Source organism: Fringilla coelebs, assembly GCF_963513975.1.
Source record: "Fringilla coelebs genome assembly, chromosome: 6".
NCBI classification, from domain to species: domain Eukaryota; kingdom Metazoa; phylum Chordata; class Aves; order Passeriformes; family Fringillidae; genus Fringilla; species Fringilla coelebs.
In genome coordinates, this window is record NC_140034.1 from 15041469 (window position 1) to 15055906 (window position 14438).

The 14438-nt window shown below is 38.4% G+C and overlaps 1 protein-coding gene across 1 annotated transcript in view; it reads left to right on the top strand.

Moving 5' to 3' along the window:
• The first annotated feature begins 413 nt into the window (after window positions 1–413).
• The window catches only part of DICER1 (dicer 1, ribonuclease III), a 62196-nt gene continuing 48171 nt past the window's right edge, over window positions 414–14438 (top strand). Inside the window, exon 1 of the mRNA XM_084208430.1 lies at window positions 414–492. The gene's annotated coding sequence lies outside the window, so the exon portion shown is untranslated. The remainder of the gene's footprint in view (window positions 493–14438) is intronic.

Consider the following 14438-nt stretch of genomic DNA (forward strand, 5'->3'; position numbering starts at 1 on the left):
GCCGCGGGCACGGCCGAGCGCCCGCTCCGCTCCGGCGGGGGAGGGAGGGGAGGGGAGGGAGCGCGCACGCACGTGAGCGCCCGAGGCTCTCCGGCAGTCGCTGTATCCCGCCATCCCATTGGCCGCCTGGCGAACCTTTCACCTTTTACCCGGCTGCGGCCGCCAATCGCCTGCTTCCTCTCATAGCGTGGGGGGATGCGGAGCGTGCGGACTGCGCAGGGCGGAATTCTCGGAGCGGGGTTGCGCCGCGGGCGCTGGGCGGCCCCCGTTGGTACGGGCGGGAGGGGCGGGGGCGGCGCTCCGTTTGCGTAGCGCCGGCCGTAGCGCAGGGGCAAGGGAGGGAGGGGGAGGCCGTCCCGGGCCCAGGTGAATGGAGGGACCTGACAGCTGCGGGGACTGAGGCGGCGGCGGCGGGGAAATGGCGGCGGCGGGAGCACAATGAGACGCGGCCTGTAGTAGGGAGAAGCGCCGGGCTGGGTCCGGTCCGAGCAGGTAGGAGATGGCGCGCCGGGAGCTGCATGGCGGCCGAGCGCGGGTGTGTCGCTCCCGCTGGCCGCAGCTCCCGCGGCCCCGGCGCCGCCAGCAGCGGGATGGGATGGCGGCAACCCGTCCCTCTCTCCGGGGGCCCGGGCAGTCCTGCCCCGCCTCCGCCCCAGCGGCCGCCCGCACCGGCGCCCGTGCCCCGCGGTCGGCCTGGGCAGCTCCCCCGACGGCGGCGGGGCCCGCACGGCCCGGCCGCGCTGCGCTGCGGCCCCGCTCGGCTTTGTCTGTGAGCGGCGCCCCCCGGGGACTCCGGGGCCCTCCCGCCGGGTCCGGGGAAAGCAGTGGCGGGTAGTGAAGGAGTTTAAACTCAGCAGTGCTGGTGTTAAAGGCGGCATAAGAATGTCTTGGCTCTTTTTTTTGCTTCCTTTCCATCCTTTCCCAGGGTAAATTAAGGCAGCGTGATTAAAGGCAGACGTTCTGCTGTGTGAATGTGCGTTGAAAAGTTAAAAGACATATATATTTGCACAGGACTTTGTTGCTGTCTTAGGTAATACAGATGTAGCCCGCATGAGTAGAAAATAGGGGGTGATACTCATATCTGACAAAAAAAAAAAAAAAAAAGGTAATTTTTGGGTGCATTATGCCTAATCAGAAATTTGTGTTCAATAAAAGTGGCTCTCAAAGTGAATAGTGAATCTCGGTTAACTGCTAACAGTCCAGAGGATGTTTGGTAGTTCAGATCAGCTTTGAGTATTTTTGATGTTAAGATTTTGGTCTTCAAGTTAGGGGGTTGGCTCAAGTGGTGAAAGTGTATAGGTTGGAAGATTGGTTTATCTTTTCTTTCCCTAAACAAACAAAGTTAACTTTGCAGACACACAGTTTGCCCTGTTTTACTGTGTGTTATGTGTTTTCTTTAAATAAGCCACTCTGGATGCTCTGCTGAAATGCTGACTGCACGTGCATGTTCTGTAGGTGGGGGTGGTGCTTGTTTTAGCAAGTTCATACAGACACTAACTGAAATTCATTTCATAACTATTTTCCCAAGTTCCTCTCTTAAGAGAGTCTTTCTTATTGTCTCCACACTGTGGTCCATGAGCTTTGAAGATGCTACTAGCAGTTTTCAGCTGGAAGGTGCTTTTTTTACATGTTTAATAATTGGGTTGTTATTTTATTAATTGGTAGGGTTAAAAATCTGTATATATTTATTCAGAAGTGTTGACCCTGAATTAGCTGCTGCTGTTCTTCAAAGCATCCTGATAATTCAGTTCTGTCAAAGTGGCAGGTCAGTACTTGGCAGCCACAAAGCAATTAATATGAGAATTAGCAATTAATTGAGAAGGCAGTGACATCAGTATGTGATTGTTTAAACCTGTCCTCAGTCCATATGTTTAATATTAAATTCAGTTTGGGTATTTGGTATTTTCTCTTTATCTCCCTTCTACTTTAGAAAGGTTGTATTAGGCTAAGAGAAGTATAGATGGAAAATTGACTAGGGCTTTTCACATGAGGAAGGAACATACCAGTGAAGGGATAACAAACATCACAAAGGGAGTCATGAAGAAAGTAGAAAGAAGGAAGTGTTGATTGTTTGCTTGTTTCTCCTGTTTTTGAAGGATTTCTGTATCCTACAGACTGAACACAAATGTGATACTCCTTTATGTTGTGTGTAACTGACCAATGTGGTACATCAGTCTATTTGGAATGCCAGAAGTTTACCAGACAGTTGAAACAATTAATTTGTAGCGAAATTCATCCAAGGCTCTAAAAAGCAGAGTATCTATTCAGTCTTGGCAAACACCAAGGTGGCTGGTCCATGGAAGGTACTTCTCCTGCCCTGCAATTACACAGCTCCATACATGTCCTCCACTAGTTACTGGTAGGGGGAAGCCAACCAGGCTGTTTTGTCTGTTATATTATACTACTGTTTTTCTAGAAGTTATACTTTTTTCTTTCTTTCTTTTTAAAAATACATTGTTCATCTGTAGCATACAAATGGAAAAAACTTAAAAACTGTAGTTTAAAAACAGATGTATTGTCATGGTTTTTTGTACACAATAGATGTTTCTCATTTCCCACCTCAAAAATGTGCAAAGTACTTTGCCACTTTTTCAGCAAAGTGTATGGATTTGCTTCAGCACAGGTGCTCAGAGTCTGAGTGTATCTGCTTGACCTGTGCTGGCTTTCAGTATGAACTGACTAAATGTGCGTTTATCTGTAGTGAATGCAAATTACTGGCAAAACCAAATGAAAACACATGCATTCTTAAAAAAGCAAGGAGTTATTTAGCAAAATGGATAAAAAGAGCTGAAATAATTTGAGCTTCTCTTTAGAGAAGCTCTAGAATGTAAGTGAGAGCAAGAATTCAGGAATATTTTGAAAAGGATTCTAGGGCTTTAGGGTCAATGAGCATTACATTATGTGCAAAGACTGCAGACAGGTTTTTTTATTTTGGGGCATAGGTTAATCTATTGATACCAAAGGGAATTTTGCCTTTTTTACTTTTATATATTCTCTATATTCTTTACATACGTATTTTTAGCTCTGTAGCCTATTATTGTATTTGTAGCTAGCATTTCACCTACTCCACTGGACAGAAAGACAAAAGAAATTCCCCAGCGACACCAAGCCCTGAGTGTCCAAGGTCATGTCCTCTGGGAACTGTGGTCAAAATGACTTCTCAAGACACATTTTCATGAACAAAGTTTAGTTATTATCCTAGGGGGAGTTTCAGAAAAGGGTAGAACCAGGGGGAATTGCCTCATCACCTCTGTCTCTTAATTGGGGATTCTTGTAGGTTATGCTTATTTCTAAACATATAAAAATTGTCTCTGCTTTATGTTATGTGTGCATCTTCAGTGCTTTTCATCCAGCACCTTAAGGACCCTTGTAAAGGTAAGCACTTTTAATCACCTGTGTTTGGGTCATTATTGTAGGGCCAGTGAAAAGGCGTCACTATCAGGCAGCAGGTAGAATTTCAGAACATTCTGAGATGGGTTGTTCTGTTGTTCCATAGTTCTCTCTGACCTTTTTCCCTCTCATGTAGGTAATACAAACTAGGGAGTATGCTGAGCCTGGTAGATTGTTGGCAGAACAGCAAGGTGGCTCCTATGTCCCAGTGCCTGACTGTAACCAACCACTGGGCCATCTGTATCCCATCACCTTCATGTGTTCAAGTAAATTCTTCAGACTGATAGCAGAAGTTTGGTTTCATTTATATAGATATTTTTAGGAAGTGCTACTTTTACAAAAAATAAAGTATCATTATAGCATTGTGTAGAACAGGAGCTTCTATAAAATGTTTGGAATGTGCTTTTAGAATGCTGTATCCTGAAGGCTAAGAATAGTTGGAGTAGATCAGAAAGCATGATTTTTCTTTACACCCTCCTGACATCTATTTTTTCATCCTTTAGCATTTTGTGAGTACTATATGTATTGTGATAAACCAGAAGAGAAGAAACTTGATATATAGTAAAAACTAAAAGTTAACTTTTTAGCTGAAGTTACAGTCTTTGTTGACATTTCAAGTTTTGGTGTTTAAACTATATTGACTGAGGGTATGGTGGCTTTAGGACTGTTACTAAAATAAACATTCTAAAATACTTAATCTGGAGAACAAAGTAGTGCCTACTTTAATGTGTGCCATGTTATTATATTAGGTAAACTCTTGGTTCTTGCATTCTTGTCTAGTAACATAATTTTTTCAAGTTTGCGTGTTGAGCAGTATATTTGGAATTCCCTTGTCATTTCTGCTCTGTATTGCAGACTGCATTAGTTAAATCAGTTTTCCATCATACTTGTTTTCTTCAAAATCATACAGTCAAGAAGCAGAGAACTGAAACTCGTGTCAAGGAATTTACTTGCATTATTGCACAGCTGGAGGTGTTGAAAGGCTGTTCTCTGATGGGAAAGAGAAGAAAGGGCAATATTTTCCAGTTTCTCCTGTTATAAATACTCCTGGATCCAAGAGACTTCAGTACTGCTTGTTGTGGTCGTTCCTTGAAGTGCAATACACTTGCCAGTTTGTGATCTGTGTTTTGGTTGGCATGGGTGTTACTAGTGAGTACCTTCTTACCAAGACAGAAAATCAAAAGAATTCTCTCTTGATCTTTGCTAATGGTAGTAGAAAATCTTGGTTTGCTGTGTTTTCTTCTCTTTATGTCAGTCACTTAGTACTTCTGTGATGTAAGCTAGCAGGATCAGTTTCTGCCCATGTTTTAAATATTCTGGTATTCTTCATAAAGGATTAATTCCTTTGGGTTCATTGAATGAACGTGAGAGATCTGAGAAGCAGCAGGGTAGCTTCTGACTTGAAGGATTGGTTGCTGGAAACAGAGGTGGTCAGTTTGGGACTGTTTTAGCTGGCCTTGGGATTTTTGTGTTTGTTTTAAATATCAGTATCCTAGTGTTTTTTCATTTGTGCAAATGCACACACAAACATAAGAAAACCCCGACCCCAAATGCTTATTTGAACCAACCCCTTATTGTTAGTTATTAAAACCTGATTTCTGGTGCCTGTCTTCTCTTTTGGATTCTGATTCTTGATAATTTGTCAAGCCATGTAGCAGCCTTTTCCTCAGCTGAGATGCTAGTAAGTAGCTGGGTAGCAGTAAAGAATATAAGAGTATATGGTCTTAAGCATAAAGAATATATGGTCTTAAATATAAGTATTTAGGAATTTTATTTTTGAAAACTGGAGTTTTAGACCTTCCCACTTATTGATTGCATAAATCTCCTTTCCTTAGGAAGTGAGGTAAATACATTTTGCTTTCTAAAGCTAATTTGTATGATTCCACTGAGGTGATTTGGCTATGCAAGCATCTCTGGGCTGGCTACCTTCGCAATTCATGTTTCTCTTTGGTTTGCAAAGTCTGCTTTGTTTCTGATCTAGACCAAGTTCCTTACAGCTTTCTTTGAGCTGTTACTAGCCTTTTATGATATTTCTGTTCTATATTTTTTTCTTCAAGCAGAAAGGAATGAAAAAGGCTTAGCTATCTAAGGTGAAGTTGCCTTGTAGTTTGTAGTAAAAACTTTTAAAGGCGATCTGATTTCTAAACAGCACTCAAACCATCGAAGATGTAATTTCTCTCACTAAATTTTGGCAAGTTAATTCAGGTTTTTTTATTTTCACCTCCTCTTTTGAGTTTAACTTTCAAGTGCATAAATAAAAGATATTTTTTGGATATTTATATTCTGCCTGCCTTAAAACATTTGAATGTATTTAATCTGTGTTATTAACTGGGGTTTTATGAATGAATAATATTATTTGGTAGTATACCTTCTTTATTCAGGATATTAGTGTCTGGGATCAATCTTAAGCAAGACTTTAATTCCTCACTGAAGCTGTGTATTTTTGAGCAGGCAAACTTGTGCTTTGCTGTATTTTCACGGTCAATGGCTACTAGGCTTTTGTTTTTGGAAGAAGACATAAAATGAAAGTGCTTACAATATAAGCAAAAGTCTGGTCAATTTTCTTTAGTGACTCACAACCTTTGCCATCTTTCAACTAAAGTTAAATGCCCATATTGTCAACTTGCTACATAAAGTTGTTAAGAAGGGCTATGACCTCTGTTAAAATTTGTTTTGGAGGAAAAAAATCTATGCTTCTCCCTTTGCCCCCAGCTACTGAAGATAATTTTTCATGGTTCTTGCTGTCTAACATAGTGCTATCTCAATGACCTCCAAGACTGTAGAAACTAAATTACTATTGGAGATAGATAATGAGCATAAAAATATACTGCTTCTTAAAACAAAAATACCCCAAACAAGTACACATTTAAACCTCTGTTTCTGCTGTGTGTTTTATGAGTCCTCAAAATTATGTATGTGTTTTTGTCATTTGTTCTTCTTCCTGCCTGTACTTTCCTGTTTGTGTTAAACCAAGTAAGAGGAAAATTGGAATATGAATGCTTTCTACCAGTTTAATGAACAGACTCAGCATGTATGGCAGAGACTAAGGGGGAAGTGACTGAAGCTTGTTACTCAGAGCCATGGGATTATCTTTGTATCTTTTTCATTATTTCTACAGTTACCACCAGCAAGGTCTCATGGACTGCCTCACAATTTTTTACAACTTGTAAAAACATGTGAGGAAAGGTTTTCCTTTCTTCGTTGTTTCTGAAGAATATTGAACTCTCATCAGTATTATCCACAGGATTTCACTGACACTAAAGTAAGATATCAAGCTGTAAGTGATAGGGCAACAAGAAACCGTCTGTATACTTTCAAAGATTATAAATCAAAAAATAAAAACATATCTAGGTATTTCCAGGAATGTATACCCAGTGTATCCGTAGGTTTATATAGTGAATAGATAAGTTGATTTGTTTACTGTGCAATCAGTCACAAAGGCTCTGAGTTAATTAAATCTTCCACTACAGAAGTGTGGCTGTACCACCTACTAGGCAATTTGGAAGCAATGCGTTTGAGGCATGATGGATGATAAAGCTCTGGAGGAGAAAGTATGTAGGTTTTAGGAAAGTAATGCATTTTTATCTTCAAGTATTTAATTGAGAAAAGGATTGGAAGAACGCCAAAGACATTTATGAGCTCTGTGGGTCTTTGAAAGACGTATGATCAACTTCCAGGAGATGAGCAATTTTCCCTGTTGTAATCCTTGCATAGTTAATGCTTTGCTATGTTGAAGTTTAGAAGTTAAACCTGCATTAATTAATAGTAAGTTATCTGGAAAATGGTCTTCTAATGACTATGTGTTGTCTAAACTGAATACAGGATGAGTTGTTAGTGACAAAATTCATGATTTGTTAAAACTGTCTACTGACCCGTTGTTATCTCAGCTGATGAGGATCTGCAAGGAATTATTGGACGATTTTAGGGCATGTAGTGACTGGCATAATGATGAAGCAGGTGCTGATTTCTGGCAGGCATTTGGAGTAATATACCACTAGTGCTACTAATGTATACATTGCCAGCGATTAGGAGTTGTTAAAATCTTTACCGCTTCATCCACTTACTGCAGTCTGCTGCCTGTAGGTGTTTCCTCTGGCACCATTTAAATAATTTGGAGTACACAGGAAGAAGTTTTGGGTTTGGAATTTTTATTGATCTTAGTGTAACACAGTTCAGCAGCAGCTGGCAATAGAGAAGAGAAGCTGGTGTCTGATTTTAAATTGCGCAGTCAAAAACCTGTTGGATCCAATTTCCTTGTTTTCTGTAATGAAGGCATTCAAGTGGCTGTCAAAGTGGATGACAACCTCCTCCTCATGGCAGCTCTAATACTCCTCTGATCCATATCAGCTACTCAATTCAGCTTACTGAACCAGTAGAAAACTTGTCTAGGTCAAGGAAAAAAAAATACCACTTGGTTATATTGTCCTGAGCTATTTTTCTCCCAGAAAGTCAGACAAGTGTCAAAGCTGTTAGAGAAGGGAAGGAGCAGTGACAGTGGGGTTCCTTCATTGAGCACTAGGTTGTCATCAGATTGGATCTACAGTCTCATGAAAACTAATCTCAAACTACTGCTTCTCACCAATTAATTGAAATAATTGTACCATGTTTTTCTTGACTTTATACTTTCTCACTTACTGTTAATAGCTGCTGTTATAAACAAATGTGTTATGACAGTAGTTTTGTGGGTTTGTGTATGAAAATCAGCTGTGGTAAATCTAGGATGGGAACAAAGGGGAAAATTATGCTATGAAAATTAAAGAAAAAAATTGTATAACAACACTTCTTTAGCATGTACTATTCTGAGATATGAACAACTTTTTAATAAAAGTAACTATAATCAGTGCAGTAATCAAGATGGAGCACTCAACAAGACTAATTCATCTAAGAAACAATTTATTCTCTGTGATATTTTTCATTCTGTTATGGTCTGACTCAGCTGTGGTCACAGGTGACTTGGAAACAGTTGTGGAGGCAGCAGGTAGATGGAAGAGAGGGTGAGAGTGATGCTTTGGGGGTGTAACAGTGCTTGTACTAAATGCATGGTAAGCTGTGACCAGGAAACCTTTATTATGCAGTGTTTTGCCTTGCTGCTGAGTGAAAATGAAAAAAAGTGATAAAATGAAAAGAGTCCTTCCTGTGCTTTGTTTACATCAGGAATTTATTTCTTCTCTGATTGTACAGTCAAATTTTTCCTAAAACAACCAGCTACAGATTTTTAGAAGTATATTTGAGAAAGCTAAAGTGAAGTACTGATCTGGTAAAATGATGGGATGTAAAACCTGTGCACATGCCACGTGCTTAATCCTACTAAAAGAGGAGTAAAAAGGTCACTCTTCTCAGTGACAGCTTGCTCATAAGGATTTAAGGCACTCTTCCTTTTCAATGTACTTCATTGCTTTAGTTGATTAGTCTCAGTTCCCTAAAGTCTTGAGGTCTTGTCTCTGCAACAAGGTCAGACTTAATAATTTTTAACTTAAAAAATCACATACCTTTAAATTTTTTTAAAAAAATACTTTCCTTTTACAAATCTTAGAGGCCTAGATGTTGGGTTTCAGTTTGGTTTTTTTTTTTTTTTTTTTTTTTTTTTGCTTTAGTGGTTTGGTGGGGTTTTTTTCACCAGTCTTAGTATGTAATTGAAGTACCTTGAATTGTAAATTAGGAAATTATGAGAAACATAATTTCTTAAAATCATTACTTAAAAAGAAGAGGCTTCCTGTTCAGGGTTGAGAAAGCAGTGCTGAGGAAGAGGAGAGAAATCTCCATTGAAAGTTAGGCATGTAATCTGCTTAAGTCATTATGGAAGTCATCAATTATCTGCCTCTTTAGGCATCTTAATGCATCTATGTATGCCTACTCAAATAAGCTGCTCATTAGCTGATGAAAGCAAATGATTAGTCAATGAAATTGAAAGTCACTTGTGTTTAAATATTTATTCTGAATAATTTCAACTTTTATTATTATAAATGTAATATATGTTTGCATTAATTGAGTTATAAATTCTTTCCAAATACTCCATAGTATGCAGGGGTAAAGTTGTTCTAGATAATTCAGTATAACAATTAGTAAGGATAATGGTGTGATTACTGCAATGTTGATGGCTGCGATGCTATTCTTCTAATTAGTCAGATGCCTGTGTTGTGAATCAGCCTAAATTATATCAATATGGATGGAGTTGTTTCTAAGGAAAACTATAAAAACAATGTAAGTTCTCAACTAATAGGTAGTTTTGTACTAGATTCAAGTTTTCCTAGTATAAATCTGGGATGTTTACAAGTATACATCAAAATTGGGGATGTTAATGCCTCTGCTTTAATTGCACTTGCTGTATTGGCACGTTAATGGTGGTGTAATTAACTTTAAAATGCCTGATTATTCCTTGTCGATAAAAGAAATTATTTGGTGTATAAAGACTTCTAGTAAGGTTTTTGGGGGTTTTTTTGGGTTTTTTTGGTTTTTTTTTTAATCTATAGTATCTCTGCTTTTCCAAATCTTTGATTGCATTCATGTCTGTCTTTGTTTACTTCTAGAAACTTGCACCTTTCCTTTAATTCCTTCATAACTAGGTCGAGTTCTTAGTCGCTTGCATGCTCCCAGTGCTTCTTCTGATCCAGCCAGTCTGACTGTGTGTTGTTCATTACATCTGCCCTTCACTTCTGTGCTGCTTATGGATGTCTTCAGAGAGTCTGGGTTTGATTGACCTCTGGAGAAACATAGTCTGACCTGCTGCAATTGGTCATCTGCAGGGTACTGTGAGAATAAATGAGGGTAAGAAAGTACTCTTAATGCAGTACTCATCATTAAGTGAAAGGATGGATGCATGTGCAGAGCTGCTCAGACTGGAGGAGTGATACAAAGTGTGAGAGATTCTCTGTGAATTTGAATTTTGTTTCCCCCATTCAGAATGGAGGAGATGTGTTCTACTGTGTATCTCATTCTTCTGTCCTTCCTTGTCAGTCACCAGGAATGTACCTGCCAGGCTGTTACTGTGTTCTTCTAGTAGGTCTTAATATATCCAAAGTAGAAGCTGAGCAGCAGCAGCAGAAAGGGGAGGTAGTCCAGGCTCTGCCAATGCAGCTGCTAGTCAGCCTCACAGAATTTGGCTACATTTTTTTCTGAAAATTGAGAATTATTGAATTAAGAAAACACCTCAGAGGTTTTGCTCGTAGTTGCTTGATGTTAGCTACTTAATGTTTCTGCAATCAAGCTACTGTACTTCTGTTAATTAGATGATACCAGGCATAATAATTGGTGGTTTGGCAACATCAATGCAAACTACAGCTAATGTGGTAAGAACAGGAAGGAATTCTTTCTTTCACTTTGTATTTTCTATTTTTTGATAACCAGGATTTGTGGAGCCAGTAATCTTGAATACAGCAAAATCTGCGCTGTTATTTTTACACAGGAGTCTCTACTCAAACTTGTATGTTTGTGTTCTGCTCTGAAAATTCAGCTCACAACTGACTGAATTACAGTTAATATTACAGAAGAAAGGAACTCTCTTCAACTAGTGGCTGTGAACTAGGGTCGTGTACATATGTGTGTTTTTTTTAATGTAATATTGTGTCAATAATACAAACAGGGACTGGAATTGAAACGAGTTTAGGAATATATTCTTTCTGAGTTGTGCTTAGCAGCAGAGTTAGTTAACAGGTTTGGTACTATATTAACTTAGTTATATTGTTTCCAGAACCCAAAATAGTGTCAGAAACCTTCAGTTGCACCATTTACAGGGATTTAACTCCTTTAAAACATTTTTTTCTCAGGCCTGAGTAGTTTTAGATAATAATTTAAAAAATGGAATTAACAACAATTTAACTTCTCTTTCCTTCTAAATTGCCTCCATAATCATTAAATGAGTATTCAGTAAATACTATATCCAGTATTTACAGCTGCTTGAATGTCTGGAACAGTCCTGTCATTTGAATATCTGGGAATGCTTTTGTATATATGCAGGAGTAGCTCTCACTCCATTCTGGAAAATGAAAGGTAAAAAGTTACCTCCACCTTCATGCCTCCTGGTCTTTTTTTTTTTTTTTAATGATTGTTGTAGCAAAGCAGCTTATTTCAGGTTTTAAAGCTTTTGTTAGCATTCAACAAGGAGGAACAACTTACATATATTTTTTTTTAACTCACATGGTTAAGAGTATGCATCACTATATGTTATGAGCAGACCTAATGTTGAAAATTGGATTAATGCAATGAACTGTAATCTACATTTGGCATAAGGGAAAGATACCTATCAATATGCATTCAGAGAACTCTCAAGGACACCTATTTTCTCAGTTTATTCTTCTTCATCTTGAATTTGTTCTGCTACTGTGCAAGGTTGATGGATGATTCAGGAATGGGTCTGTTTTCTGATTGGGATCTCTGCACTGCAAGGTTTAGTGGCGCTCAGTTGCAGCAGGATTAGAGCTAAGGGACCTTTATGAGCTGGTTAAACCACCTCCTCTCTTAGCAGTGAAGTATGTTTGACCTTGTTCCAGCTTTCATGGTTGATCATAATATGAAAAGCTTTCAAAGAAGGAAAGAAAATATAAAGCTTCTCAGTCAATATTTAGATGCCTATGATCCCATATATTGGGGAAAGGAAGCCGTCCATGTTGCATTTTGTGGATCTTAAATATTTTTCTTTTTCAAATTCACTTGGGATTGCATGTTTACTCCTAAACCTAAGAATTTGATTTAAGGCATCTATTAAAAAAGAAACTTTAACTGAAGATAAAAACCTTTGGAGTTACTTAGCACAAGAGGAAGTCCTCAAGTCTGCACAAATCATTCCAGTTTTTCCTACCAATAGCTCAGGACTGACAATACACAGAACAAACATGTCTTATCTTGTAGGTATTTTTTACCACTTTAAATAAGGATTTCAGCTCTTCTGTCCCTACCTTTTTGCCAAGTAAATTGTTGAATATTTTTGATTCAGTTTCAGTATTGTGTAATTTGTTTTGGAAGGTCAACAGTGCTACAGATAACCTGTGATATGAAATTGCTACATGAGGCTTGAAGCATTATACTGGTAAAATGTAATATTTATGGCTTCTCACCACTTTTGAACCCACTTTTGAACAGTGTGCAGATGTTTGCTTTATTGGACAATATTGAGAAATAAAGATTACATTAAAAGGTAAAAGTTGTTAATTGATAAGAGCTGCTGAAGTCTTAATTTAACTGTAAAGAATGTGAAGGAATGCTCATGTTCTAGTCTAAGCACATGTATTTACATAGAGGGAAATAACTATATCTTCTCCACTTTGGAATTAAGTCACATCATCTTACATGATGCACATTTATTCTGCTCATATCTTGTGTGAGAGCCCTTGCAACACTGTTGCTTTGCCACAGAGCATTTTCACAGAATTGTGGAATTCCATATGATTTAGGGAAAAGACCCCTAAAATCCAGCTCTCAACGTAAGACTGTCCCAAAAGCATGTCCCTAAGTGCCACATCTGTGCATTTTGTTAAATGCCTCCAGGGGTGTTTACTCAACCTGGGTAGCATCTTCACCTTTACGTATTCCTATGTATTCTAAAAGAAAAACAAAGACAAACCCAACAACAAGCAAACAACAAAAAAAAAAACCTGAGAAAAGAAAACCCAATGGGACTATGGAAGTGTCTTGGAAGTTATTCACATATCTTCCTTCAATAAAATAATCAAGTATGTTTTTTGGTTCTTGAGGGATTTTTTCTCTCTGGTGAATTCTGCAACAGCTGAGGAGCTTTGAATGTCTTCTAAATTTGGAGGAAAAAAGTTTCTTTGTACTACATATTTTTTATTAATTTAATACTGACTTCATCCCAGCTTCACATTAAAGAAAATTTCAGTAGTGTGCCTACAAGTTCACTTCAGAAAAAAGGCCATGTGAAGCCAAGTAGTGTGATTGGTGAGTTGTTCTTTTTTAGGATGAAATTGAAAACAACAAAGCATAAAATGTGCTACCCAACATATAGTATGCATTCTTGCACTAGGAAGAGTTGGTTTGATTCACCATTGATGATAAATACTGCTTTGTTTTGTTGGTGTTTTTATTGAAACTAGGGCTAGAATTTGAACACTGGTTCTTTGGTAGTACATAAATTGATATGGCTGACTGCAGTAAATGTGAACTCTCATTTTAGAATTGGTAGACTTTTAGAAGTTTTAGAGCTTGATTTACAATCCAAATGTCTGCTGGCCTTGCATCATACAGTTAAGGACTTGAGAGAAAGCCTTTTGTAATGTAGGGAACTTGATAATTTTGGATGTTGTGGCACAGTGGTAACAGTGAACTGTTGAATACCCCTGTTTTGAGGAGCTTGACTTTCAGCCCCACGCAGAGAAAGGGTTTATGTTTATGCAAATAATGGGATTGAAGTCTCCACATGGGGTTATGTTCAGAGGGCAGCTGCTGCTTTTACTTATCCAAAGCAAGAATAATTAATGCTTTGGAACTGTACTTGCCTCACAGCTTGCCCCCAAATTGGGGAAGAGAGAAATCCCTGCTCTAATGTCTGCTTAATTGCCTTCCTGTAGAAAGACATAAGTGCCTGAAAAGCTTGAACATAACCTTTAAATTAACTAAATCATCACAAGTAAATAATTTGGTACCCAAATAAATGACCAAATGATAGATAAATTCACAGATATGGTCAGTTATCCCTACTTGTGAAACTGATATTATAGTTACCCATAAATTAGAATCTACATATTGAGCTGCAATTTTCCTATGCAGCAACAACCCCTCAAATATGTGGCATAATTTAATTCTAGTTGCTGTTAAAACTAATAAATGTGTTTCAGAGTGTTTGTGTAGTTCAGATTTTTTTATATTTAGAGAGATGTGTGTCCTAAGTATAATTTTTTTCCTGACTTCCATGAAAGCTTAGGTCTTTGGATGTGAAAGAATATTTTGCTTTCAAATTAATCTGAGGCAGTAGGGAGTTTGTACTATGGTTTCTGATGTAACTTTATTGTTTGTACCATAATAAACCAAAGAAAAATAGTTGAAATATTAAGTTGCTGGAATAGCAAAAAGAAGAAAAGGATAAGTCCTGTTCTGTA